This window comes from Nipponia nippon, unplaced genomic scaffold, assembly GCF_047370975.1.
Source record: "Nipponia nippon isolate SJK-2023a ecotype South Korea unplaced genomic scaffold, ASM4737097v1 scaffold_3, whole genome shotgun sequence".
Taxonomy (NCBI): domain Eukaryota; kingdom Metazoa; phylum Chordata; class Aves; order Pelecaniformes; family Threskiornithidae; genus Nipponia; species Nipponia nippon.
This window is the reverse complement of record NW_028262347.1, coordinates 78,927,446-78,955,034: the sequence shown is the minus strand read 5'-3', so window position 1 is coordinate 78,955,034 and position 27,589 is coordinate 78,927,446. Positions and strand designations below refer to the sequence as shown.

The following is a 27,589-nucleotide window of genomic DNA, read 5'->3' as shown; positions in this document are numbered from 1 at the left end:
CCTGGCTCCTTCAGCTGTCTTATCAAGATACTGTTGGAGTGGTGAGAATACTTTCTGAAATTATATCTTCTTCCCAGAAAATAAAAATAAATATCCCTCCTAAGGAACAGAAATAACCAAAAAGCTCCTCACCACCTGGTTGCTGTCAGCGAGTAAAAAGGCATGCACTTAAATATTTTCGAGGAACTCGCAAACGAAGTAGTCCTCATGAGTAGATGTGTCAAGGCTGGCCCCTTATGAGTGGATGAATGCAGGAAAATGCCCACAGGGAATCCTGCGTTACTCGGTGCTGCTCCCATTTATCAGCATTGGTGGACCTTGTCAATGCTGAGAAATTTGCTGGAGGGAAAGACAGGGGCTAAAAGAGCAAAGAACAAGGAAAACCAATATAGTGACTCAGAGTATCTCCTATTTTAGGTTACTGCTGGTGATTGGAAGTGAAGAACTGTAGCTGTGGTCCTGACCATGCTCCTTACTGTGAAATAGGGACTAAGCCCTTCCAGCTCTGTCAACAGACTGACATCTAGTGGAAGTAAAATGATGGGCTGCAGAACTCAACCTAAAATCATCTCTGAATGACTATACTGAGTTCATATTACTCACTGCAGATGTTCAGTTCATTTAATTTGTTAATTCCATTTGTGAAATATAAAATATTTTCATGAGTGAATCTATGAGTCTTTATTGTAAACTAAAATCACAGGAGATGATAGGTAAACTTGCAGCATTTCATTTAGCCTACCTAGAAATAAGATTGGCATCTAACTAAATCACATAAAACCAAGACTTAAAAGGTTTTCCGCACTTACGATACTGTGTCATCAGGTAAGCTTTTTAAGACAAGGGCAACAGGAGTTGGATTTGTATCTTAGGTGTTAGGAAGCAAACACCTACAAAGTTTGGTTTCGGAGCGTTTATGCAAGCCAGTCTTACGTCACCTTAAGAAATACTATTTTAGAAGATGCTATTGGTAACTCAAAAGTTGCCACATACGTTCTCTGTCTCTCTCTAAAGACAAAATATATCCAATTATATAGAGGGAGCTGTTAGACTGACAGGTACAGAACTGAGAAATAACGGGTTCAAACTTCAATTCTCCAGAATCTTTTTCTTTAGATTTTGTCAATTTTTGCAACTATAAGAGCAGTTTAACACTTACGGGAAAAGCGTAGTGAAAATTAGTGAGTATTAATTTTGATATAATACTATGAAACACATGAAGATCTATTTAAAAATGTCAGATCTTATTTTCTTAGAATTGTCCTACATGAGCTTTATATTCCTTTGAAAGGAACATGCAACCTAAACTTTAAAGAAGGGAACAAATGTTGCTATTAAAGTAACATCTTCAGAAGATTTCAGAAGATTTGTGGATATGAGGGTATTTTATTGCCTTTTAATTTCAAAACCTTAACACACCAAAGAAACCTCTGATGAAACTTTGCTGTCATACCTGTTGACCTGAAAAAAAGAGAATTATGTTTCTTTTAAACCAGTATGTAAAGGCTGTCCGAAAAGTTCATCTAATTATGTATGTGAAGGGAAGCTTTGATCCATTCATGTTTTATATGTTTTTTCCCACATGTCAGTAGACTAAGGTTAAGTGATACATAGATTATTTTTTAAACCACCATCTTAACTTCCTTAAGCAGCCACAAATATAAATGAAATTAGATAGTTTCCTTCTGCATGTGCTGATTATAAGTTTCGGCCTCTGCAGAAGTCATTATTTGTATTTACATGACAGAATTCTGATTTTCTAAATTAAAAAAAAAAACCAAAACACTCTTTAATGACTGGAAGCAGTAATGCTGTGGAGCTGTGAATTTCCCAGCTCACGTGGAGATAAAAGCAAATTTTGAAGGAGGGGTTTGTCCACCTGTGCAGTGTCCTACTTAAGCCCAAAACTCATACAAATAAAATCACTTAGCCTGCATCTGTCTGCCACACATTATCCACTTGCTAGATCTAGACTACATGGGTTTTGTTCTCCTCTCCCCACATATTTTACCAGCCTCTGGATGTGCCTGGTACCTGAATAACACTGCATGCAGTTACTAAGTAATATAAATTAATAATTAAAACAAATATTAACTGTTAATACCGTGCAAACACAGACATGGTCAAGACACTGTCAGGGATGGGGAGCCTGCTTTTTGATCTGAGCAAGCGCTGATATTCACTGAATACGAATACCAGGTTCACTGGAGGGGTAGATAAGGAGAAGACACAGTGGTGAGTCGGAGGTGAAACCTCAGTTGGCAGGAACGGGGCCTGGGATTATATTAGTCTAAAGCCCCTCCTGACTTCTCTCTTCCCCTTTCTCCTTGCCCATCATTTTGGTACCTGGGACTCTGCAGCTGCACAAAACTCTGGGTCTTCCCGTTAGTCTTGGGAAAACATCTTGTTTGTCTCCCTTTCTGCATTGTCTGGTTTAGAGGCAGGATGAGAAGGTGGATAGAGCAGAATATGGCATTCGTGTCTGCTAGACTTCATTTTTGTCTTTTACCTGTGCTTGCCCCACGCTGATGAAATAGCCATCTTTTCTGGCAGGGTGAATCGGTATAGCAGGCTTATTGCGCCCCTGGGGCTATGCTCAGAGATAACAGGCATCGGGGTTCACGCTGCTCATCGCCTGGTGCAGGGGAACATGCAAGGGTGGCTGCAGGATCGAAAGCAGGATGAAATATTTCGTGTATAATTAATGCAAGGTAAGAGGCCTGCACTCTGTGGGCCACAATCTCTGCTCTGCTGCTTCTGTTTTATGCCAACGTCATCAAAAGCTGGAGATGTATCTTACGCAAAATCTGTTGAGTTGCCTTCCCAGCTAGAAACTTCGTCCAGCTACATATGCTCTAACTTCCCAAACTAACATCCCCTTCCCTCCTAAAATGTGATTTACACCTGTGCACCCCTGACTTCTGAACACAGGCTGTAGTTTCCCAGCACCATCAGACTCAGTTGGGCAAAAGAGGAGTCACTTGGTAAATCAAAAGCAGGTAACAGAGTCAGTTTTTCCTAGCAGAAGACAAAGGTGTCTAAGACCGTCACATTAGGCGAAGAGTCTGAGCGTGGTGTGCGCCTTCATTCCTGAAGCAAGGAGTGCCTGTACCGAGGAATCTATTATAAATCACGTTTTTAGTGAGACTGGCAAAGCTGCATAACTCTGGCCTCAGGGAATCTGTCTAATTTGTCAGCTAAAATTCAGTCTCCTGTTAGAAAACTAGTCCATTCATGCTTCATGAAGGCTAATTACCCATGGAAGGAATCTGCTCAGGGAACTGTCAGCAGTGATGTGGTGTGGCACCATCACCCGGCTCGGAGCTTCCCAGGGAATGTCGGTGGAGTTCCCCCTCCTCCTTGTTCCGTGCCTTAGCCGTGCAGCCGCTCTCCCCTGTCTCTCCTCTATACGTGCACATCACTTCACAGCGCAGTCAGCAGGATGTCCCAAGGGAGAAGCATCCTGATGTGGCTCTTTTTGCAGGGAAACCACTTGCTCCCAGTAGCAGGCTGTCCTCTGTGTCTGGAAGTAGCGGGAGTTTGCTGTAGTTGGGATGGTCTAAAAGAGGCAAGATTTGCAAGAAAAGGTGTGTTTTGTTAGACCATTAACAGTTGCAGAAACCAGAGTAGTTCTTCAAACCTGCAACAGAAGCTGCTTACAAACTAATTTTCGCTTATGTTTCATGATAGAAGGGACACAAATAACGTACAGTAAATAGGAGCTTCCAAAAATAATTCTGCGAAGAAACACTACTTAAATTCTTAAGAACTTTTTTTTTTAATCATTCCTTTACATTATGAACTGTAAAAACTCCAGCATTGAATAAATAGCCACAGATTTAACACTTCCCGTATCGGAGAAGAATTTTGTTTCTCTACTGGACTAATGAAAGTCATTAGAAAGATTTTCTGACTACAGATCATAGTTTAATTCCCTTCTGTAATGTTAGGTGTGCAGTGTATTTTTTTTCTTCTGGGAAATAATCCTCTGTTGTTGGTCCTAAATTTTGATGAGCTAAGTACCTCTAGCTCTATTTGTTCCATCTTAGTAGCATTTTTAAATGACCATGTTTTAGCGCTGCTGAATATGTAGCCGAAACTTGTCACTAGAATAGCGGTGGAAATGGGAAAAGATGTTGGAACAGTGGTTGGATCTTGGGAAAAAAATGATTGTTCACAATTATTAGCAACCATTAGCAACTGGAGTTTCAGTACCTCTCCAGGCCAAGTCATGATCCTGTAAGAAATCTCTTCAACTGAGTGTTTAACTTAATTTAGGAGTTATTCATCATGCAGTTATGAACAGGTCTCCTGGACTGAATTAATTGTATCAAAAAAGGAAAACAGTATGAATATGAAGATAAGAATTGCTTGGGAAAAAGTTATTTGCAGCCTCAAGCTATCTATATCCACTTTTTCATTTGTTGTTATAGAAATAGTTAAAAAATACTGTTACCAAAAATTGTTCACTGCAGTTAAGAAGTATAACAGAGATTGACCAAGTAAGCCTGAATTCAGCAGGGTGCTGAAGCCAATGCAAGTTTGCAAGAAACTGAGCAGTCTTGAGATGGTTAGCAACCTTAAAGTAATGCCTGTGTTTAAGTTTCTTGATGTACCAAGGCCCCTCTGTTCTGTCTGACTCCGTCAAATTTGTGTGTTTGTTCTATTAGATGGCATCAATAACCAGTCTATTCTCAGAGTGCTGTGTAGAAAAGGGAGCGTAATTGTCTGAAAAGAGGCCTATTAAGTGTTTGCTTTTAAATCAAAGAACACTTTTGAAATATTAAATAAAGAGGGACTACAATATATAAGTCACTCCAACCCATCTCAAAAATACTGATGCACATTAATGATTTACTTTGGGCTTACACATCTATTTGCTTTCTTGTTGAAAACATTGCATTGTTACCTTGGAAACCCAATATCTCACAGAATTTAGCTTATTCTCCATCTAAAGTACACCCTCTTAAGGAAATTCATACAGGTTCTCATGAGAGCACTTTTCCCTTTCTTCCGCATTGTTTGTAAAGGAAGAAATAATGACTGGTTTTGTCATGAATGGGCCGTTTTTGTCTTTTTTTTTTTTTTTTTTTTGTCTTTCTTGCTCCCTTTAAACACAACAGCAGACTCAGCCACTGTGTTCACTATTTAACAATGTTCCCAGTCTTAAATGAGTTGGGCTGCTTTACTCCCATATCGATGTATATTGATATGCTGCAAAAAGCCTGTCTAAGAAATTCCTCTCCTCATTTTAGAGGATACCTTCGCACAGTCTGGCCTCTCCTATATTCCTTTAAACAAGGGCAAAGCAGCTCTGCTCTAATACACTGGTATTTTACTGGGGTATCATTAACTGGGGCATATTTCAGCCCTTCTTAGTGTTCAGGGGCCTTTCAGCCCTTGGTCCAGTGGCAAACATCAAGAAGAGCCTCCCAGCGCCATTTCTGCCCCATGGCATTCCCTGGCAGGTAGACAAGAATGGGGGGAAGAGCAGTAAATACCCTGTTAGACACTGTACCTCTCAGAAGCCAGAGATGACTTAAATCATCTGCCTTGAAATTATCTGGCCTCCCTCCTGCGCTGGTGGTGATTGCTGATGATCCAGCTCAGGGAGTCGAGCCAGGCGAACGCGATGGCTGCAGACTGATGTTGGAGCTGACAGCTCTCCTGCTTTGCCCTGGGTGCCGGTTCCCACCCTCGCTCTGTTGTTTGAGGTCTAGCAGTCACCTGGGGAGGAACGAGCCAATTCAGAGGGCTGATCCAGCAGGAAGGCTGGAAGCCAACTCCAGGACTCTCTGCCGTCCTTCCTCCTGCCTGCTCTTGGTTGCTGGTGTCCCACACCTCCCCGCCTCCCACGCTGCGCTGGTGCGAGTGTTTCTGTGGCCACACGTCCGTCTGGGCTGGTGACCTCATCTGACCATTCTGCTTTTGCCACATCATACTCATACCCATATCCATATTCATATTATTGTCATTATTTTCATTAGTTCCTGATGCTGGTCCACCACGCGGTGGCTCAACACTCACCTTAACACAAGGGATGAGATGGGGACCTGCAGGAACGAGGGACAGGGAGCGTGAGAGGGCAGGATGTGCTAACTGGCATTGCCATCCTTCCCGCAAAGCGTGATAGGGTGGGTGATTTTGGGGAGGCAGGTCAGAGCTGGAAAGGAAGATAAATTTTACAGTTTGTGCTGGGTAGATAGCCACCTGTAGTGCTGTGACACAGCCCAGAGCTACAGTGGACCTAGTCCAAACTAGACCCCAAGCAAGTCACAGGCAGCTCCTGAAACAGAAAATGCCATCCGCATCCCTTCTGTCCCCTCCTGGTGCAGGGCAGCACAGGGCTGCCCACACCTATCTGAAAGGGCAGAAAAATGCCAGTCAATGGAAGGCTCTAGAGAATTAGGTCCAGGGGAAAATGTTCCTGAGAAGGGGTGGATGGAGAAAACCCTACAGAGTCTGTCCCCTGAGCAGGTACGGTGCAGGCGCAGCCACACACTCACCCGCAGCACTCTGCTAATGCCAGAAACAGCAAGAAGACTTGTTGAGCACTGTGGTCTATGTGACAAATCAATGTTTGTTCCAGATGTTGATTTTTTTAATTAAGAAGATTTATTCAGGCCGATGCAGAGGAAATGAAAGGAGTAAATGCAAGCTTAAAGCTTCAGAAGAGTTTCAAAGCTCGTTACTCAGTATTATGGACTTGCTGTGTAATCTCTTCTCATCACTCGTTGACCTCTGGCAAACAAAGAGTTGGGCTGACAGCAGCTTCCACCTTCCTTCCTCAAGCCAAGATTCTCAAAAATACTCTCTTTTTAAAGTTGTATTTCAACCTCTACAGACACCCTGTCCAATAATCTCTCTTAAAAGCACCGTCCTACTTGTCTTTTGCATTTAAGAATCTTGCTGAGAGGGCTTCACTGGGAGCTAGGTAGGTAAATTTTTTTTTTACCAGGAGGAAAGGGGAAAAATTCCAAAAGAAGTGAAGCCAGCCGGCTTGTATAAAGACAAAAACTCTTTTCTTGATTTTTTTTTTTCTTTGATTTATAAGACCATCTCGTTCATCACTGCAAGGTTTCTGAAGGAAAAAATGTCTGAGATCCATACACAACTATATAAGTTAGACTCACATGAAGCAGAAAAGAAAAGATTGACTGATTTAATGATTAAACAAAAAGAGGATGTGTAAATGACTGAGGAATGTATCAGGGAAACATATTAACTGCAGTTTCTCAATGTGTCTACCTTGGCCTTCTTAATAATTCACTTAGAGGAGATGCTCAGGTAGACTATCTGTTAGCTCTTGCTAACATTAAACGTAAAGAGGTTTTGTCTCTTTCAGTCGCAAAAAATCCCAATCAGACTACGTCCACTTTTTGACAGTTTATAAATCTATCTGTCTCAGAGCTGATGAAAGCTTTCCAAATTTTGGATGATGTTATCCTCTTAAAATTTTGAATTTGGATGAAATAAAGTTTTTTTCAGATTTTTGCAAAAACAGTAACTGATTTTTTTCTCAGAGAATTCTGTGAAATTGTTCATGTTCTGAAGTGGGGATTAAAAATGTTTATTAACATTTTAATGTGAAGTAGGAAGGAAACTTCCATTAAAAGCTTTGCAGTGTTTGAATAAAACCAGAGAAAGTAGAGTGCATCCTAATCTGTCCTTGGCTGCATAATCTAGGTAGAAATGACAACGCACAGCTACTTTTACAAGTCTGGAACTGCAAATACTAAGTGCCAACAATGCAATCTCAAGGAATATTGTGAAAAAAGTACAGAATTAATTTGCTGGTTTAGCAAAAGAAATACTTTCACTGAATGAATTGGTCAAATGAGCTTAATGAGCTCAGGTGACAGTATTTTTTCCAGCCACACTGTGAATGAAGGTATTTTGTAGGAATTACCTCCAGGAGGTGAACAACCTTCTGCTGAGCACAGATGGAAAGTAAGTGGCTTTAAAAATGGAAGTTACTCGGGCATCTAGAAGCTCCCATTGACCTCAAACAAGGACGAGCATCTCTGTGACCACTGTGCGCAGGTGCCATTCCCTTCTTACTATCTGATCGCTTCCTTCAGCATCACAGGAGCTTTTCCCGTACGGCAGCAGTGAGGACAGAAACAGCCGGGGTCTCAGCTGGCATTCAGTTTCTAGCACTTCCACTGATGAGCCTCAGCAAAGGTAGAACCCTAAGATGGCACCTGTTCAAATACGATCAATTATCAGCTCTGTTGGTGCAGGACCAGTCTATCTCAGGCAAGCTACCAGACAGGGAGGCGTTATTTGTATTAGATGTTGTGGTAGCAGTGAGAAAACCACAATTCCCTGTGAAAGGCGCCCAGGAACAGGAGAGTCTCTGTCTGGGGGAGTTTCACTGCTACCAGCTCAGGTGAGATCTGAACTGATGGCCATCAAGTCAAAGGTTTTGCAGTTCACTAGCTGCTTTATGCGCCAAACCGCACTATCGCACCGTTTCGGATTAATCTTACTACAGAACTCGTCTTTGTATAACGCAGTGGAGTTTTGCTCACCGCAATGTGTGAGTTACTGCTAGCTGGAGCTGGGGCCGAGCTATCCATGCCAGGCATCAAATTGGGATATGGAGTTATAATCTCCTTGGGATATTCTCTCCTCCTTGTTCCAGTTGGGAACATGCTCAATTACTACCCATATTAGGCATATATTGTCTTTTCCTCCATGAAGCTTAGCTATGTTGCCTCGCAAATTATTGGAAAAAAAGCCAAAGCGCTACCCATTTATGACCAGTTCCATGTTCCTCCCCTCCCATCCCTGCAAAAGCCATCCCACAAAGCTTGCTCACACAGCCCTGACCGTCCCTAGCACTGCAAAGTGGTCTCAATATGTGTCTGTCCAGAGCGGTGGGATGTCAGAGAGGAACCTGTGGCTACAAGTTAGAAGGGAGAAGCTTGAAGGATGCTTTCCCCCTTGCCTTATCGGTTTGGAAATGGAGGGGTGGGGGGAGAAGGTAGTTTCTGGTTGTAGCGCACATTTTCCTAGCTCAGTGTAGCTGGAGTACGCATGCTTGTGGTTCATCCTCACAAATGCCATGTCAGGCCCTGGGCCAATACAAACACGAAGTCTGTCTTCAATATATATATATAGTGAAAAAAATAGTTCCAGCTCATTCCAAATTAGAGTGTGTTTGCAGAGAGAGGGAGGAAATGAGGAGGGCTCTGGTAGTTGTAGCTGAGTAATTCTGGTCTCTGCCCTTAATAGGTTATGTTGTGGAAAGCACAGCTATTTTCCCTAGCTGGCATGCTTTAGAGTTGATTATAATACAAATAAAAATGTATTCAAACACACCAGGCCAAAGATCTCAAAGGTATGTATATTCATTCTGTAGGATAAGAGTTTTCACAGGACTGTGTGGGAATTAAGGTGCCAGCACACCCCGTAATTTGAGGGAGATACAGGTGCTTTATACCACATGCCAGCATGAAACCTCCAGTGTTCATTCCCGAATAAGACATGTTAACAGGTGACATGGTGTTCATTGATATTGTCTTTAAAATATTCCCATGTTGCAAAAGTCTGAAAAACCACCTCCCCCAAATTCAGGTGTTGGTAAAAACATTCAAACCTGACCTTTAAATAGGCTGAGATCTTGAAATCTTCTTAGTTTTCTTGTGCCTGGAGATCCAGTCGTCCATGAAGCAGAAATAGCATGAATAAAATAAAGTAAAATAACACAAGAACTTTGTAAGAAAGGCAGCAACTGAAACGGATCCTGGTGAGTGTTTGATCACAAATGAAGATAGGAAGAAAAAAAAGAGAAGAGTTTACTTTGTTTGCAGGTGGTCGGTCACTAAAAATTAAATTGAAAACGAAAGAGAGCATATAAATTAATAAATTATTCATGGCAATTAGTTTGCCAAGCATAAATCCATGCAGTTTTCACTGAGACTAAAGATCTCAGTCTGGTTTCCTGGCCTGATTCCAGGTAAGGTAATTACATTGTGCCTACTTAAATTTCCCCTTCGGTTCAGCATGATGTATGGGTCTTCCTCCCTGAAAACTGTTGTCTAACAAATCTAAAGGCTGCCACTTGCCTTTCGATGTTGGATAGCTTTGGGTTTTGCTACAGGACTCTATACCTCTATGCCAGTAGGCTTCATATTTCTTAGCCTGATGGCACTAAAAAACAGAGCTCAAGCTATAGCGCTGCTAAATCCTAATATTTCTAAGATTTTCATACAATTAAATATTTTAACGCCCTTGAGTGAAAAGTTCCAGCCATGCCAAAACCACACAATTCAGCCCAGAAAGGGCACTGACTTTGCCCAGCCTCCAAAAATGTGTTTTTATCATTAGTTAGGAACCAAATTTCAGTCGGGCTGCCCTCTGCAGATATGAACCTTGCATCTTAATGCTTCCCTGTGGGCTGGGGATTATCTGCATGTGACTTCAAGTTTCGGAGCAAGCTTAAAAACATTTCAAAAGCAGCTGAAGGCTGTTCCTGCAGCTCCACCTTTTGGGAGCTGGGGAAGAACCAGATTGCTCGAGTTGGTTATTTCTTCACTAGAAAAGGGCTTAACCTTGTTGTATTTGTGGCTGACAGTAATCTCTAAAATGTAAAGAATAAAGCACCTTGGAGGTTTTAAAGATGCGTTGATTCATCACAGAAAGCCCTAAAGTGCATTAGGCTGGAGGTATTTTTATTCTGAGCAGTTTCTGAAGGCTGCTCAGTATCAGCAAGGACCCTCATAGATATACTTCATCATCATCAAAATGTTTTCATCTAGCCTTTCTGCTTAAGATTCACTTGAAATTGTGCCAGATTGAGATGTGCTGCAAGTAGCCCATGTTAAATGTAACAGGTCCACATCAAATTCAATACTCTTCTCATGTTTCGGTTGGATTTGGTTTCGAATCCTCCACTTGGAGACTCACAAGTGATTGCAACCTGGAGACTACACGCAGTAAGGTGCTGAATACCTTCAGCACTGTTAAGTAATTTCTGTGCTCCAGTGGGAGGTCAAATTGTCTGGTTGCCTTTAAAGAGGGCCCTGCACACAGGACGATGAGATGGTACCCTGTATTGGTGGGCTGAAGCCATTTGAAACATGCAGAAAGCAACCTAGCTGCCATGAACTTCTAGAACACCTGGGTCTGGACTACAGCACAAGTCTACCTCTGCTGGAAAAACCAGGGGCATGTTGGAGACTGCCGAAGGGACTGATCCAGAGCCCCCTGGAAGTTATGGCACAGACTGCTTCCACTGGGACTTGAATCAAGTCTGCGGTGAGCTTTAACATGAAAAGATATTGCGGCAGCCAAGAGTGACCTTTAAGGGAGGAGAATCCCCCCAGAATAAATATCCTCACTTGTTGGTTCCAGAAAGTGAAGGGATGAGTGAAAAAAATTAATAACTCACAGATCAACAACATAAAATCCTTTCTACCTCTTTTCACTATTCAGCCGTGGATTAAATTGCTTTGATGAATATCAGACATGTATTTGCCTTTCATCACTTTTCATGTTCTAAACCTTGCCCCCAGACTCGGCTCTCTGTTTCAGACTCCTAAATACTATATGTGCACAGGAGCAATTTGGTGTATATAATGATAGGCATGATTGTTAAATTGGTTTCCAGTGTCTTTCAGGCTGCGTCCCTGCAGAATTGCAATTAAACACTTGACAAACCACAAGGCTATGCTAATCCCGCTTCAAAAATCTCTGACGGCAAGGATGGCAGTCTGCCTTCCTTCTCCACTGAAAGACGGAGAGACCCAGCATTACTAAGGCTCTTCTTAAAAATACTCTGTTTTTCCCCTTTGGCTCAGTGGTTCATGTTTCAGCTGTAACATTCTGCCTGAGTTCGCTATTGCCATGTAACAATCTCCTCTTTGTTTAGCCCTGCTACCTCATTTCTCTCTATTAGCCTTTAATCCCTGTCAGGGTTTCACCTTTGCAACGATGAGGTCACAGCTCACGTTGATTGGGAAAGGAAATCCTGATGATTGTTGCTGACAGAAAGCTGATAATGCTGGTTTGGGCAGCAATAAATTCTCAGTCTCTAAATGAAGACTAATCTTTGAGCCAGAAATCACCTCTTTCAGTAGTTTTTTTTGGGCCTCATTCACAAATATTTTCCCATGCTCAAGCTGCTTGACCTTTGGAGCATTCAATGCACCTATGTTATTGTGCAGAACTGTTTTCCAGGGATCAAAATAAGCAGTCATCTATCAGTGAGAGGCAGGGGAAATTATGAAATAAATCAATGATGTTATCCTCATTGGGAATGCAGCACTTGGAGCTCTCTGTAGCCTCTGCAGCCCTAAGTGCAAAATTGGTGTCCGCTGCTGACCCATTCTGTCCTGTCAGCATTTTTATTTCTTCAAATGACACTTGTTGTCAGGACCAGTTATTTTTATTTTTTCAGGACAAAAGTACATCATGCAGAGAGATAAAAGAGGTGAGCAGGAGGGGGTTGTGCTGTTAAATTCATGTTGCTGACCCGATGAGTGATTCAATAAAGATAGTTCTTAAATAACCCTAAGCAATGCAGATGCTGCTTTTACAACATCATAAATGCTGTCTTTGGTGCGGTTCACCACTTTAAATCAAGTGTGGCCATTGAACTGGCCCTTCTCCACTGCAGTATCCATTATATGCAAATTCCTTGCACCTCCTGCAATGACACAGCTCTGTGCCAGCAGCGAGCAGCAGGAAAGTTCACCAATGGTTGAACAAGGAGAACTTCAGTGGAAATCCAGTAAGTCAAATAATTGACAATACTGTCAAAAACTTAACTTCTGCACATTATATTGTCTTTTTCTTTCTGTTCTTCCTGCTGTTCCCAAAACAGATCTTCCTTCAGCACACTGCAATCTAATCTACTCCTAGTGTCTTATCTACCTAACAGAGCCTCAGTGCTCCCAAATGCAGCTTCTTTGTGCACTAATTCACTCCTGGACAGCCGTATCCAGGCTTAATGCTCCAAGAAATGAGAAGCTGGTGGTTGAAAGCTTCAGCTCGCTCTCTGCCAGTCTAGTCTGGCTATTGTTTGTGTCTCTGCAGCAGGCTATACTCACTCCTTTGATCAAAATAACCCTGGACTTTGGTCTGAATGCAGATTTGAACTTTACAAATTGGGTCTCCCCAAACTAACAAAGTGGGCATTTTACTCCCTTTCTTGCTAGCAGTAACAAAACTCCCTGCTCCCGTGCACAGCTGGTAGCATTTTAGTTAGGCAGTCCCTATGTAATCTATTATAATTTTTTTCTTCCTTCCACAGTGTGTTGGTCTTCCCAATGGTGAAAATCCACTATTGCCTGGCCATAATTCTCTCTGAATACAGGCTCCAGCAGAGCTCCTGAGGGGAGCAATTCAGGTGCCTGAACACAGATGTCCAGCACCATAATAGATGATTTAGGCCAGCCGAGATACCCACGCCGGGCTGGCGGCTGTGATGTAGGAGCTATGGAAGATACACACCTTTCCAGAGGGGCAGGCAGAGCCCAGGCGGGCTGTAATACAGTCTTGAAAAGATCTCGGCTAATTTCAGAGACCTGCAGCCTGTCCAGGCAACACCATGCCATCAGAAGGGCAGATTGCTTCTCTGCTCATCAGCTGAATGGATAAGTAAGTTTGCCCTGTACATTATCAAGGGTCAAAAATGGATCATTGCATGATGGTATAGAAACCAGCACTTCAGTGTTTATACTGACATTCCCACCTATGTAAGGACAAACATCAGTATGTTTGTATTACAATCCTTATGCCTACAGGTAACTACTTTATGTGTCTTATACGTGTCTGCATCTGTCTGCATGTATCAGATTTTCCAATCCTTTTGTCAACTAAACCTACTGGCCTGTGGGTTAAACTCTTCAAGGAACAATTCAAGGAACTCTGAATTGTTTTGACTTCAGGATTCTTTCTGCTCTTGGTTTAGTGAGAACTCTAGCATTAGCTACACTTTGCTTGTGTGCAAGAGAAATTTCTCATTAGAGAAATTTGCCTGGACCAAGGCTCCTAAACCTACCTCACATCCCCAGCCAAGAACCCCTCCTCACACATCCACATCCCACTTTCTGTCAGGGACAGCTCAGGAGCTCAAAGACAGCAACAAACACAACGGCTGCGGGTCAGACCTAAGGTCTAGCTCCCCGTCTCGCACCACGGAGCGTAAGCAGATACCTGGGAAATGCTTAGGTAAACTCAGCCCAGGTCCAGGGAAGTACTGTTCTTGGAAAGCAGAGGCTGAGGAGCCAGCGCACATGAAGCGGAGACCCGACGTCTCCTTGGGGCTGGGGGAGCAGAAAGGAAGCGGGAAGGGTAAAAGCAGGAAAGCAGCTGCGATACAGAGGGCGCACGCAGAGATGGTGGCCTGATGAACCTGGTTTCCATTACCTGCCTTGGCTGAATAAAAGTGAACTTCCTCAATTGCAAGAACATTATCTCTGCAAGGGATTGGACTGGATAGTCTGGCTCTTGTTTCTGCCCTGCATTTGTATGCCCTGGGACATTGGTGAGGCAAGATACTGCATAAATGCACGGGTAAATACGCTGCAGTGTAGCAGTCAAATTCAACGGGACTACAGCATCATCCCTCCCGTGCTCCCAGGACTCTATGCCTGATTACAGATCTCACTGTTTTGTGCCGACTCCTTTGGGCATCTGACCATTTTCTGCCCATACTGCACAGCTCCATTTCACAAAATGTAAACCTCAAACTGAAAAAGGGCATAGTAATACATCCTAGAAGGGAGACGTGTGTGGAGATATGCTAATTGCTGATGGATAAAGTCCCAATAGATGGCACTTATTTCTCCCAGACCAGATCAAACTTCCTTCCACGCATTGCAAACCGCTTTTTGTGTGTATCCCTTTACAAGCAGCTCTTAACAACAAACACGCTATCCTGCTTTTCATGCAGATCTGTTGCTAAAAAGAACATGTATTATGGTTTTAAAGGCACTTTTTTTGGCATCTTCCATTTTATATATCAATATAACATAAAAGCTAAAGAAAAACAAAGTAATCCTGATATTGCTGAAACATATACTTAACTCCTCCAAACTGGCATCCCAAATCTTATCTCAAGGAGAAAATAAGCAGCTCAAGACATGGTAAACCCTTTAAGGAAGAAAAATTGGGATGTCAAGTACAGTGCCACTATTCTGCAATGCCATTTTAATCCAGTTACACAACTAGAACTGAGTAATTAAAGTCACCACAAAGCTTTCTCCAGCTCTGCATTGAATTCATTATTCCCATTTCAAAATATAATCACTACAGCTAAAGTAACCACAGTATTACTGTCACAGCTCTGTGCCGCTGCAGCTAGATAGGATACCTTTAATCTTTCTCAAGCAATATAGCTGAAGGCAGACTCTTGCAGCAGAACAGCTTGAATGCCATACCACAATTACATGACAACCTTTGGGACTGAGAATTGCCTTGGGTTTGGGAGATTTTGTATAAATAAATGTTCTTTCTTGAAAAACAAACAGTTAATTCCATCAGTATTTTAACCCCATTGGCTGCAGACATTTTTCCTTCAAACCCCATTTTCCATTCTAAGATTTCTTTTTATCACCTCTTCTTGTTCAAAGGTTGTATAACAATTATGACCAGGTCCCCTTCCAAATATTTGGCCTATCCTAGAGGTGACATATAGTTAGTCTAGTCTAGTGCCCGAGAAGAAAAGGGCCTGGCACACCTGACAAACTGGGCTTTCCAGGGAACTGAGAGGCTGCAGAGGTGCCCGATCCATGACTCCTGTGTGACCTAAGGCAGGAGGCAGGAATTTCGCAGGTCAGACTGACGCTTCAGGGCGTGCTCCATGGCAGAGATTTAAGCTTCTAGTGCACTTGGCGATAAAAACTTAAGATGATTCAATACCAAAGAGCCTTGGCGAGATCTGATGGTTTCACCTATAACAGATGTGCACATAAATTCTACCTGCTTAAAAAGATATAGTGGCTAGGCGCTGAAGCCTAACATACTCCTATTGACTGAGCATTTGCAAGCTCCTGGCTTTCAGAAGTTTCTCAGTTCTTGTATTTTTGTAGATTTTCTTGGAGTTGGAAAAAGTTGCCTGCCTGACAGAAAGGCCATCCCACCTGGGAACTAGGGAGCGCTTGCTCAGCAGCCTGAGAGCATGCCAGGACAAAAAAAAAAAAAAAAAAAGAAAAACCAAAAAAACCCAACAACAACAAAAGACCACAACAAAACATCACCAACAAAAAATAGAGAGAAATCCATGCTTACTTCAATATAGGAAAACTGCAAATTTAGACTTCCCATTAGCAACAGGCAGCACATCGTATGCTCCTCTGTGGCAGGATGCATGTTCACCCCCTCTTTTGGCATCCATCAGCTCAGGTCTGCAGTCACTCTGATTTGCCACAGCTTCATGCTTGAAAACATCAGGCTTGTTTTGCCTAAGAAACAAAAACTGACCTGAGGCACAAAAAATTTCTGCCCAAACACTAAGATCCAAAAGGAAAAAACTGCCAGACCTCACCCAGTCTACGGAGAAGGGGTTAAATATATTTCCTGCAATGTCAGCCAGGTTCTAGCCACTGGTTGATCAAAAGTCCGTATTTTGAATTGCACAAAGACCATAACTGTGCGTGGGACTGCGGAGGAAGGCTGCTTGCTTTGAGGCCAAAATTTGGACAAAGGAATTATAGTCACTACAAGTATAGGCACACCAAACTGTGTGTACCTTACTTCTATGATAAAGCAAAGGTAATTTTTTTTTTTCTTTTTTTACAGCCTTGTGCTGTTATTTATAGCTGCTTTGTTCTGTTTATGGGATCTTTTATGGTAATGACCTATATACTGGACTGCTAAGAGCACCTGGGTTAAAACACCTTCAACAGCAAAGCAGTGATTTTTTTTTTTTTTTTTTTTTTTTTAAATACAGATCACATAAAAGACCTGGTTTACAACACAAGTGCTTACAGAGTTGCGTCAGCCATAGCGATGGGATAGCAAAGCACCACACAGGGTTTGAAAAGACTGCTGAGGAGCAGGAGATTCTCAAACTGGCTTTGAGAAGGAAACCTGTCATGAGGTATATAACCCCTCTGAGTATTATGGAGCTGCTCTCTCAGACCTGGTTTGAGCCACCAGAACATCCGATCCCCTGATGAACATGGAGAAGTCTGAGCTTGGCCAACAGTGACACTAGCTGCTTGTGTCCATATAAGCTATACGATGCAGTATAAATCTATGTGTGCACTGAGGCTTTCCACCAGTGGCAGATTAAAAGCTTCGATGTGAGCCAGGAAGGGATTTTTTTTGCCTGTTGTTTGGTGGGATGCTGAGGTGTGGACTGAACAGATTTGTTTTCATAAAAAGCATCTGGGTTCTGGGGAAATCACATTTCTGTGGAAAAACATGCATGCCCAGTCCCCGAAATATTGAGGCTGAAGTAGCAACGTTCAGTTTTCAGTACTCTGCCACAACATCATTCAGACAACAGAGTTTGTGTCCTTTCCCATCATGGACCACTTCCCAACTCTGGGGGAAGGCTTGTGGCGTTATTGTGAGACTGAGTCTGTAGAAGGACCTCAGCTATTCTGGAAGAAGGAATATGCAGTTTCCCTCTCCCTGGGGAACCATAATATAATTTCCAAAGAGATATATTTAATTCAAAACCTGAATAATTGAAATTAATTATTGGAATGATTTTATGTGAATGATTAAATTTGAAAAATCTAAAGCCTTTTAAAGAAAGAAGTGATCAATTCACAAATTGTTTAACATGTTAAATCGGAGGTCTATCTTGCTCCATTACCCTAGCTCTGGCAGCAGCCAATACTGTGTACTTGGGGCAAGCACGTAGTGATTCTTCCCAAGGACACTCTCTGATCCTCCAGCAATTTGCAGCTCAGAGTTCCCAACACACAGGAAAAGTCTTTGAAAAAAGATCCCTCTGTGAATTTTACTTCCGGGAATCTGTGCAGCCACTTTTGTAACCTTGTGAAGTTTTAGTACCTACAATATCCTATAGCAAGGAACCCCACAGCTTAATTACCCATTGTGTGAAGAACCACCTCCTCCTTGTTCGTTTTCAGTCTAACCTCTGCTAATTATGCACCTACTAAACATCATTTAGTCTTTGCTTACATATTGTCAAGTGAATGCTGAAATAAAATATGCTATCACATCTACTATCATTATGATAGTAGCTAAACAGGTCATACATAAATGCACCTAGTGTAGCAATATCCCTACGAGACAGCAGGAGTAAAAGGGTTGTCTGCATTGGCATTTCAGTTTGTACCATTAGTGCACTTCTGAAGTTATTCTCCTGGTTGTCCCCACCTACTATGCTTTGGTTTATACTGTGGAGAGGTCGTAGAGTAACAGCTGGATTAACCCTGGATGAAACTAAATCAAGATGCATACCACGAGGGCTCCTAATGTGCTCCAGCCTCATGGATGTTGGGTACTATGGATCAGACTAGACTTTTTTTGGGGAAAAAAAACCAAACAACTGTAGTGTTTGTGGAGGGTGAACATCAACTCCTTACGTTCAACTGTTTCAGTCTGCAGATCTGATCCTTTTACGCTTCACTGCTCGCTAGCGTAGACAAAGCCTACACAATTTGCTCAAGGCAACAGAGAACATCAAGGACAGCTTGAAGATAAAGCTCAGCCCTCCTGAGCTGCTTCTCACCGCTTCAAGACATTTAACACAATTAAGTGGGCAGTTATAACCTACTGCATCCAAGCAACTTGGGCTACATATAGCCTCATACCAGGATGCATATCTGATCTGTCACCAGCTGCAGTCAGTCATCGCATGGACCTGTCCCTCTCATCTTTCTTCCCTTCCCACAGAGAAATGCTTTTATTTCCATCAATGAGTGCCACAGTAAGCTGGGACAATTCCACCTACTGGCTTCTGACAAACCAACTTAGTCATAGATGATGATACAACTTGACTAATAATAGGTCAGCAGTGCAAATACTGTGAGGCCAGAAATAATATAGCACAATGATGATGATGGCCTCTTCATGCTGAAGGGTTAAGTGAAGGGCAGTATTACTTTTCAAATGAGATTTATTGACCGTGAGCTGAAGGCAAAGAGGCTGCAAGTCATTTCATCAGCAGACTTTCTTCCACTGTTTAACCAGCGATTATTTGCACTTCTATGTAGGTGGTTTACAGTTAGTTGAATCATATTGCCTTGGTATCTTATAGGATATCAGCATTTCGATTCCTCAGTCCCAGTTGAAGTGCTAATACCATTGTCAATTTGCTTCAAGTTTTATTTATATAATCTGTAGTTTAAATTTAAGGGTGGGCAGTGGGAAAGTACAACATTACTTGCTACCAAGTCCAATATATTTTATTTTCATGTTCTAGTCAGGAAAGCATGGTATTAAAAAAAAAATGCCTTTCTGTAAATACCTTAGCACATTCTTTCTTATTTGTTATACAGCCAGATTTTGAGGAGATAAGGACTAGATTAAAAAAAGGCATTAACATACCTAAATATGGCACATAGCTAATCTGTCTTGACTCTTATGACAATCTCACTAGGCATCTGCAGACCTTCAGAAATCTGGCCATGTGAAAAATGTTTTCAGATCTGCAGAGCCTATCAAATATTTGTTGTTGGTTCCCCAAGAGTTTCCTTTTTGGTAAACAAAAAATAAGGTTGATGTGTTACAGAAGGTCTAATGCATTAGCACTGTAGAATAATCAAACAAAAAGAAAACAAAGGGTGGGGAGAGAGAGACGAAGAAGTTTAGTCATTAATGAAATTCTCCAGTCAAAACTAATGGCAATGCTCCATTGACTTCAGGAAAGCAAATTCAGGCCATGAACTGCAATTGGAAGAAGAGAATAAAAGCATATTGTCTGGGGAAGACATATGTGCAGTGTAAGTTCAGACATGGATGCTACTCAGTTATTTTAGCATGTTGTATTTATGAGCCAAACCCAGGGCTGCAATTACCTGAGCACTCCCTTATTTGAGTGTGAATTAAGTTTCATATAACATTTACTAGCTGCAGAACAGAGCAGTGCTTGTTTATATCGACACGGTGGCTTACATGATATTTCGAAGCAATGCCAAAGAGCATGGCAGGTGCTGAAGAGCCATAGAGGGCAGGGAGGAAGACGACTTGTGTATGCAATTAGAATTGCAAAGGAAAATAAGCAGAACATAATTGCCAGGTTGGTATTTAGCCTGTAAACAGGCTGTAATATACTTGCTTTTACAAACTCCTCCTTCAAAAAAATCTGATGTAAACTCTTTAACATACTGCAAATAATTACATTCTTGAATTTCCTTTAATCTCATGTGTGGGACTTAAAACCTTGAGTGAGGCACCTGTGGTTTGAAGCTGATCTGTTGAAGTTATCTGTATCTGATAGTGCCCAACACTGCATTGTAAATTAGTCATGGCTAATTTGGTTATAGCTATGTTTTATCTTTTTTGTTATGACATCCCCTCTCTGTCAGGATGAGCACTATCATCACTGCATCTACCTCACCTGTGTTTACTTTTCCAAATGTTTGTGATCAGGAGCAGAAGTGAACCCTGTTACCTTAACCTGAGCTGCGAGCACAGAACCATTTAGACTTCCAGCCATTTCCCCTCCACTATTAACAAAGATAGGAAAGCAAGCATTTGTAACTCTCTCTTTCCCTGTCAAATCAAGCCTGCAGCCTCCCTCCCAGTCTGGGGATCTGTCAATACAGTAAGATTATTTTTTCAGACTCCTCTTTTTGACTAAAGTCCTCAAATTCCAGTCAAATGGAGCAGAACAGGGTGATTTGGAGTTTCGCATTTAAAGCTCCCACCAGTTTCCATAAAAAATACCTGATATTGAAGTGAATTCACTTCAACAGCCTTTTTAAGAAGATTCAGTTACAGACCCTTGCTGCCCCTCTGGTAAGAGTCACTGGGCAACAAATACCATTGATAGAATTGAATTACTTCAATGACAGTTTCCTCTAACAACACACTGATGGTCTTTATTTCTTTATGGCATACAGTTTATGTGGTTTCCTATATTATTCTATTCATTATATTATTTTTTTTTTGTAAAATGTGCCTATGTCTATTTTATGTACATTTACACAAGAAAATTAATTCAAAGATGCAAGTTAGTGGACACCAATAGTGAATGAGTTAAAAGAAGATGGAGCTGTTTCATTCCTGCTTCATCAATAAGTCGTTCTGAACCATAATCTCTATGTGCTTTCTGTGAAGGGTGGGGGGGGAAGGAATTAGTTTAACTCTGCTTTTTCATATGTAATAGAAAAATAATAGGATTTAAACTTCCTAGCCTGCTGCTATTAGTTCCTACTGATAGATCCACAAAGATGGATCCCACAAGACCCTCAAAGGTACTTCACACAGAGGTCTTCCTGGGCACAGCTTTTGGCAGACTGGGAGGTCTCATTTTTTTTTTTTCTGATAAGAACCAGCCAAGTGATAGCTCCTCTCATTCATATACTGGAGTTTGTGGTCTATAAATAACTTATCTGATTTACATACAGGTAGCTATCAAACACTCTTCTCTCATCTAAGCAGTTATACTGATATTATCCAGCAGCCACTCAACCACTTCAATGTCAACCCATTGGGCTGAAATGACTTTAATCAGATATAAAAGGCAAAAGCAGAACCATAAACTTCCAGCTCCTTGTTCAATCTTTCTTTCTGCCTACATTGTTCTTCCATTTTGGTCAGTTCTCAGTTGAGCATTTTCAGTTTCTTTGCCGAGTTGCTTCCTGGTCTGCATTTTCCATCTTCCAGCTAAGTAAGGTAACACTGAATAATTTCTCCTCCAGATTTGCTTCCTTGCTTATAGACACATTCCTCTACTGATAGCATCTGCTTTTGCTTATCTTCTCTGAGGAACATGGTAAGATGACAGCAAACAGCTTTTTTTTGTCCACACAATTCTATATTTTCCCATTATGTCTGTTAGATTAAACCTAATTTTCCCTTTTACAGTGGCTTGTCAACAAATGGTTATGAAAGCCCATCAGCATGAAGCTGTGCTGGCTTTTATTCTGCTAAATTCAGTGGTGCAATTCCTGTTGACACCAATGACTGGATCCAGCCCTGCATCAATAAAGCCAGCTCTCGCCTATCAGAGGGAGAGAAGGGCACCACCAGTTTAGATATGGCCATGCCAGCCATGCCCACCCTGTGTCTCCCCACCAGAGCAGGCCCCAGGAGAGCTCAGAGCTTTAGGGTGACCTGGACCTGGCACTGGGGTGGGGTTCAGGTGCTGGAATCCAGGCAGTTAGTGGCAGCCTAGATGCCCCCTGGTCTCCATCCTCCTCCAGAAGGGTGTGGGTCTCCTGGAAGTCCTCTGTCATATCCCAAGCCGCACACAGATGTCTTGGACATCCTGAGACATCTCAAATGGCACCAGAAGCCCATGGTTAAACAATTGAATCCCACCTGTCAGATCCTTGCTGACAGTGGTATTTCTGACTGACAGTCTACCTTCACAGCATGTGGTCTTGGAGCCACATGGAGGGGAGCACGACAAATTCAAACAAGGCTCTCTACTTACCAGTCTGCCTGGGGTCATTGCGACAGGACTGGGTGGGCTAGCTGAAGGCCATGGTGGGGCTATTGCACAGGGACTAGTATGTTGTGGAGGAGCCTTTGCAGCTGCGCGCCACGAGCTACCAACTCACCAAGTTCCCTGGAGACTCCAGGCTGGTCTTTACAGATTAATAGGCCTGTCTCACTTTTGCTTCAGACAGTTGCTTTTCAGGTATACCTGCACCTCCATCAGTAGGTGTTTTCAGACTGAAGAGAAGTGGCTGTTCCAGGGAGCCACTGTTTCCTTAGGAAGTGGCTTGACAACATGGTCTCTGGTCTCCCAGGCTGCAGCTCCCTCTCCTCCCTCTCGCCTGCACACTCAACCAGCTGGCTCTGCTGCTTGGTAGACCTTTGCTTCCCATCCACTCATCAGGAGAAGACTACCTCTCCCACCCCAAAAGCAAGTATTTATGTCATTTTAAAGACTTCAGTCAGTTCAAGGAAAGAGGGACCCAGGGACCAAGAGCTGCAGGGGGGAGCACTGCGCTATGGGGCACTGAGGCCTCAGACTGGCTCTGCAGGATCAAACCACCCCTTTGGGACCCTCCCAAATCACGATATCCCACTGCAGAAGCTAATGAAAGCCACCCCATTAGCACATGCTGATGAGCACCCCTCAGCAACATGGGTGCCGAGCTGGATCTCTGCACAGAGCTCAGGACTACAGAAGATACTTTTCTTTTCAGCCTCACCAATTACTATCGCCAGCTTGCGGTGGTTCCAGCCAGCCTTTCCATTGTTTCTGCGAAGCTTCTGGGTTATTTCCACAAACTGTCTTAACACTTTTATATATCTAAAGCTACCTATTAAGATTGACCAATTAATAAAATTTTTATTAACCAATTAATAAAATTTTCTTGTTCTCCCATGGAGTCTCTGCCACCCAATGGTTCAGTACAATTGGCATTTATTAACAAAACAGATTTTTTCAGGTACCCATCTACATAGCCTCCATAGACAGAAGAAATGGGTAAAACATGGTGTGAAGAGGTGAAACACTTGCCCAAGGTCTCTTTATAGTGTCGAGTGCCTGACAAAGCATGAACTTTTCATTAATTTCAACAGACACCAATTTAGGCTTTTAGCATTATTGCCAGGAGATGAAATAAAAGTCAGTGTCCTGACCCCGGTGCAGTCATGAAGAGTAACTGGATAATACTGCTTTAGATAGCTCAGGAACCCCCCACGAGGCCTCCTTGGCTTGCACTGGAAAAGCCATCCAGACCCCTACCACAGCAGCCGAGCAGATAGGAAGCCAGGTCTGGTACAATAAGTACAGTCAGCTGGAAACAAGCAGAGCCAGCGTGGTTTCCCTGTACACCTGGTGTTGTGTAGAGAGCAAAGACACAATGAGCCCTTCCTCCTATTACAATTGCGTTCCTCCCCTCCATGGGCAGCTGCTGCTGGACCCTGCTGATTCTGAATGGCGCACAACCATCCATCCAGCTCAGTCCAGCGCTTCCTGGCTAGGAGGTCAATCCTGTTGGCTTGTATTTTTCCTCCTCCTTGGTTCAGTAGGAGTGTTTTCTCCATTTCACTGGAATATAACTGACTGCCACAGAAAAGAGGTTGAACCAGGTCTTTCCCAGTCTGTCTTGCCAACCCACTGCCTCTGTGTTTCAGAGGAGATGGGGGTCCAGAGAAAGGGGGTCTTGAGTTTTGCTGTGGAGATATCAGAGAGGCCCTGCTGACCAAACTGCTCTTTGAACTGCTCATTCTCCTTCCAGAAAGGTTCCTGCAGAGGCAGCCTCTAGACCAAGTGTCAAGTACAAAACCACCACTGAAGAGAGCATCTCCAAATCCAACCTGAACTGACCCCTTTGTGCCTGTTCAGAGTCCTGTTGCTGTTGCCTAGGTAAGCCCATCTCTATCCTAGATGTGGAGCTCTGTTTTAGCTCCTCTCTAACCCTGTCTCAGTAAGCTGTTTGTCTGCAGATCTGGGAAATCTTGTGGGTTTAGGAAAAAAAAAGCTCATATTGTCAATGCCCTTCAATGAGAGCAATCTTTCAGCCACCCATGCCTATCAGCTAACTGTGTTTGGCCAGACATCAAAAACAAAGTCAAGCCTGAACCACTGACGATTTCAGTATAACCTTTGCCTAAGAGGAGTTCAGGAAAGCCCACATTTTCAGACTGCATTAACGCCCACTTCTTGGCTTGCTAACATAGATGCTTTCCTGCATCTGTCTGCCCATCTCATCCACATAGCCTTCTTCACTGGGTCTCTGCCTGACATGGAGCCAGCAGCTCTACAAACACGGTGGCTCATGGGGGCAGAACATCTCATTTCAGTTTGATTGACACAGACATCAGCAGCTGAAATACTCATTCCATGTTCCCAGCTGTTCCACATCTGAGAAACTTAAGGAGGGGGAGGTGGAATAAGAGGTCAGGTGTGAAGCTCACTCAGGGTAGGGGTAAAAAGGAATTATAATCATAAACATTTACAGAGAGATCAGCAGCCAAAGGTACACGAGTTGGAAAGAACAGAGTTGCCGGCATGAGTTGAAGAAATATCACTAAGTCTTGCACATACAATTCAAGACAAAATGAAACTCACTGTTAAAAAAAAAGAAAGCAAAGCTTACCATGACCTGTTAGCTGATGGGGACTGATTAAAAAAAAAAAAAATCTATGACATTTAGTGGCTGCAAACAGGGTCTTTAATCCATAAGAGGTGAAGTGCATCATAAGTTGAAGGCTACAGAGTCCGTTTTTCCTTTTGTTTTGTGCAGTTGTTCTTTGTCATCTATTGATACAACAGATTACCAGGAAGCATCAGGTTGAGCTGGACAAATGATCACCAGCTCAATATGTACAAACGTACAGGAATTTTTCCACTTTGGAAGGAAAAAACATTCTTTTCTAATTTCTAAATACTAGACAGCTGGCCACAGTTAAAGCACCATCTAGTACTTTCTGGTTAGCCTTACTTAAACACATATTTGTAATTTTCAAAACCTAAACTGTAGTTACAGAGTTATGATGGTATCCATTACACTGGTGCTTTTTTATCATTATTACAACTTCTGCCCAAAATGTTGGCAGTATTAGGACAATTTAGCAGCATATAATTTAACTTACCTCGCATCCAGAGTTGAGGGTGGTCCCTCTGATCAGGTCCAAGGTCACTGATGGGGCAGGTTCAGAGAAAGTTGCTCTTGCCTTTGCCAGGGTCAGTCTGATTCAGGGAACCCAAAAGCCTTTCCCTTTTATCACCTCTCCTCCGCCACCACTGTGTTACCTGCACCACACCTCACTCATGTGAGAACCGTCAGCTAACGGCAAAACAAAAGAGCTAATCACCATCTCTGGAATCAACCCGCAAAGGTCATTCTGCGAGAATTGCCAGGCCAAGATATTTATCACCCATGGTGTCAGATACAACTGCTTTTCTTTGATTTGATTTTTTTTTTTTAATTTAAATGGGGTGAGGGAATCCATTTCCATAGAGCAGTACCAACGCCAGACTTAAGCTGGGTGTGATCATAAAATAACAGTGCTTTGCCCTCATGGGATCTCAAACACTTTCCATACCATTAAATTCCGCATTGCACCTCTGTGTCATGTGAATCATCGGACACCAGCTGGTGACCTGCTCCTCTTGCCGCAGAGCGGAGAGACTCCTGTAGCCCAGCAGAGGGACTCGGGTAGCCCAGTCACCGTTGATGAAGCGAAGGGGAGCGAGTCGTGACTCCTGTCTCCTTGCTCCTCGTGGTCGGTGGCTCAGTGAAGTTACGAGGTTACTAGAGCCACTAGCAGATGTGTAAGTGAAGGCATGGAGGGGCTGGATATGATATACCCAGTTACCAGAATAGCATCAAACAGCCCAGATCCTTAATCCTCACTTTTTATCACTACTAAATAACATTTCAGCATGAGCTGGGGCATATGTCCAATGATATAATCATAAAACTTCCAAGTTGTTCGTAGTTACCTACATGACATTTAGCTAACCTAGCTGAGTGATTAAGCACAGTTCCAGAGAAGAGCCGTTCTTGTTCTTCTGGACCCCAATCTACCACGAGAGCAACCAGCACTCGTTGCAGGAGGGGAGGGAAAGTCCCACCTTGCTGTTATTTGAAGTCCCAGGTCTTCTGATGGGACAAGCCAGCTGTGCCAGTTGCCTTTTAACACAGGCAGACCCCAAATGTCTTCTAAGAACCTGATTGTAGCATGAGTTCATGGAGGGGCCATGACATTTTGTGGCAAGTGAGATCACGCTATCAGTAGGACATGGGAATTAGTGTGGGAAACTTGTGTCTTCAAGTGGTGCAGACTCCATGAGGTGGCTTCCCACACCCCTGACCCAGTGGCCCTTGCTGCAATACGGTAGTCTGGGCCCACAGTGAGGGACTGACCCTTTGCTTCAGCACTACTGGCAGAAGTGTCACCCGTGACTGAAGCTTGCAGAGCGTGGTGGGTCCCCCAAATGGCTGTGCAGGCTTGAAGGACAGCAGCAGATAGCAGCCAGTTCTCTCATCTACAGCACACACAGAGAAACCCTCAGAAAAAAAGATCTGGAAGCAGAAGGGAGAAAGTATGTTTATATCTTGTGCTCACATGGCTTCTCTGCATTAGCCACGGTCCGCAGGGATTTAACCTGGCTCCTCTGACCCAATGTAGGTGAAGCATGATGAATTCACGTATTCTGTTTGCCACGGATGCAGGAAGCTCAGAGACCCCCTGTGCGGCCTGTCATCCCGTAGGGAGTGACAAAGTACCATCCCAAATGGGAATATCTTACAGAAAAGGGCTTTTGAGTCTTCCATCTTGCCTCATGCTTCACATTGGCTATTGCACCTTGAAGTGATGGGGTACGTGGATTTAATTGTAAGAAATAAACTTAAAAGAGGGTGGCCATAAACTGTCCTATGCAGGTGTCCATGCTGGCGTAATCTAGATGTGATACAGAGTGCCATGGTGAAACACTGGGGGTATGAAAGCACAGCGTGCCTCTGTCTGTCTGCCGTGACCCCAGGACAGGTTTTCTTTCTGCAGCTCTTCAATATCTCTC

At 42.9% G+C, this 27,589-nt stretch overlaps 1 long non-coding RNA gene across 1 annotated transcript; it reads right to left on the bottom strand.

Moving 5' to 3' along the window:
* Nucleotides 1-1,087: 1,087 nt before the first annotated feature.
* LOC148054716 (uncharacterized) lies at nt 1,088-25,745 on the bottom strand. Its single transcript, XR_015706689.1, has 5 exons — nt 25,657-25,745; nt 16,243-16,415; nt 9,610-9,654; nt 5,519-5,727; nt 1,088-3,559 (listed from the first exon to the last, which is right to left on the bottom strand). It is a non-coding gene; the product is annotated as an uncharacterized LOC148054716 (long non-coding RNA).
* Nucleotides 25,746-27,589: the final 1,844 nt, after the last annotated feature.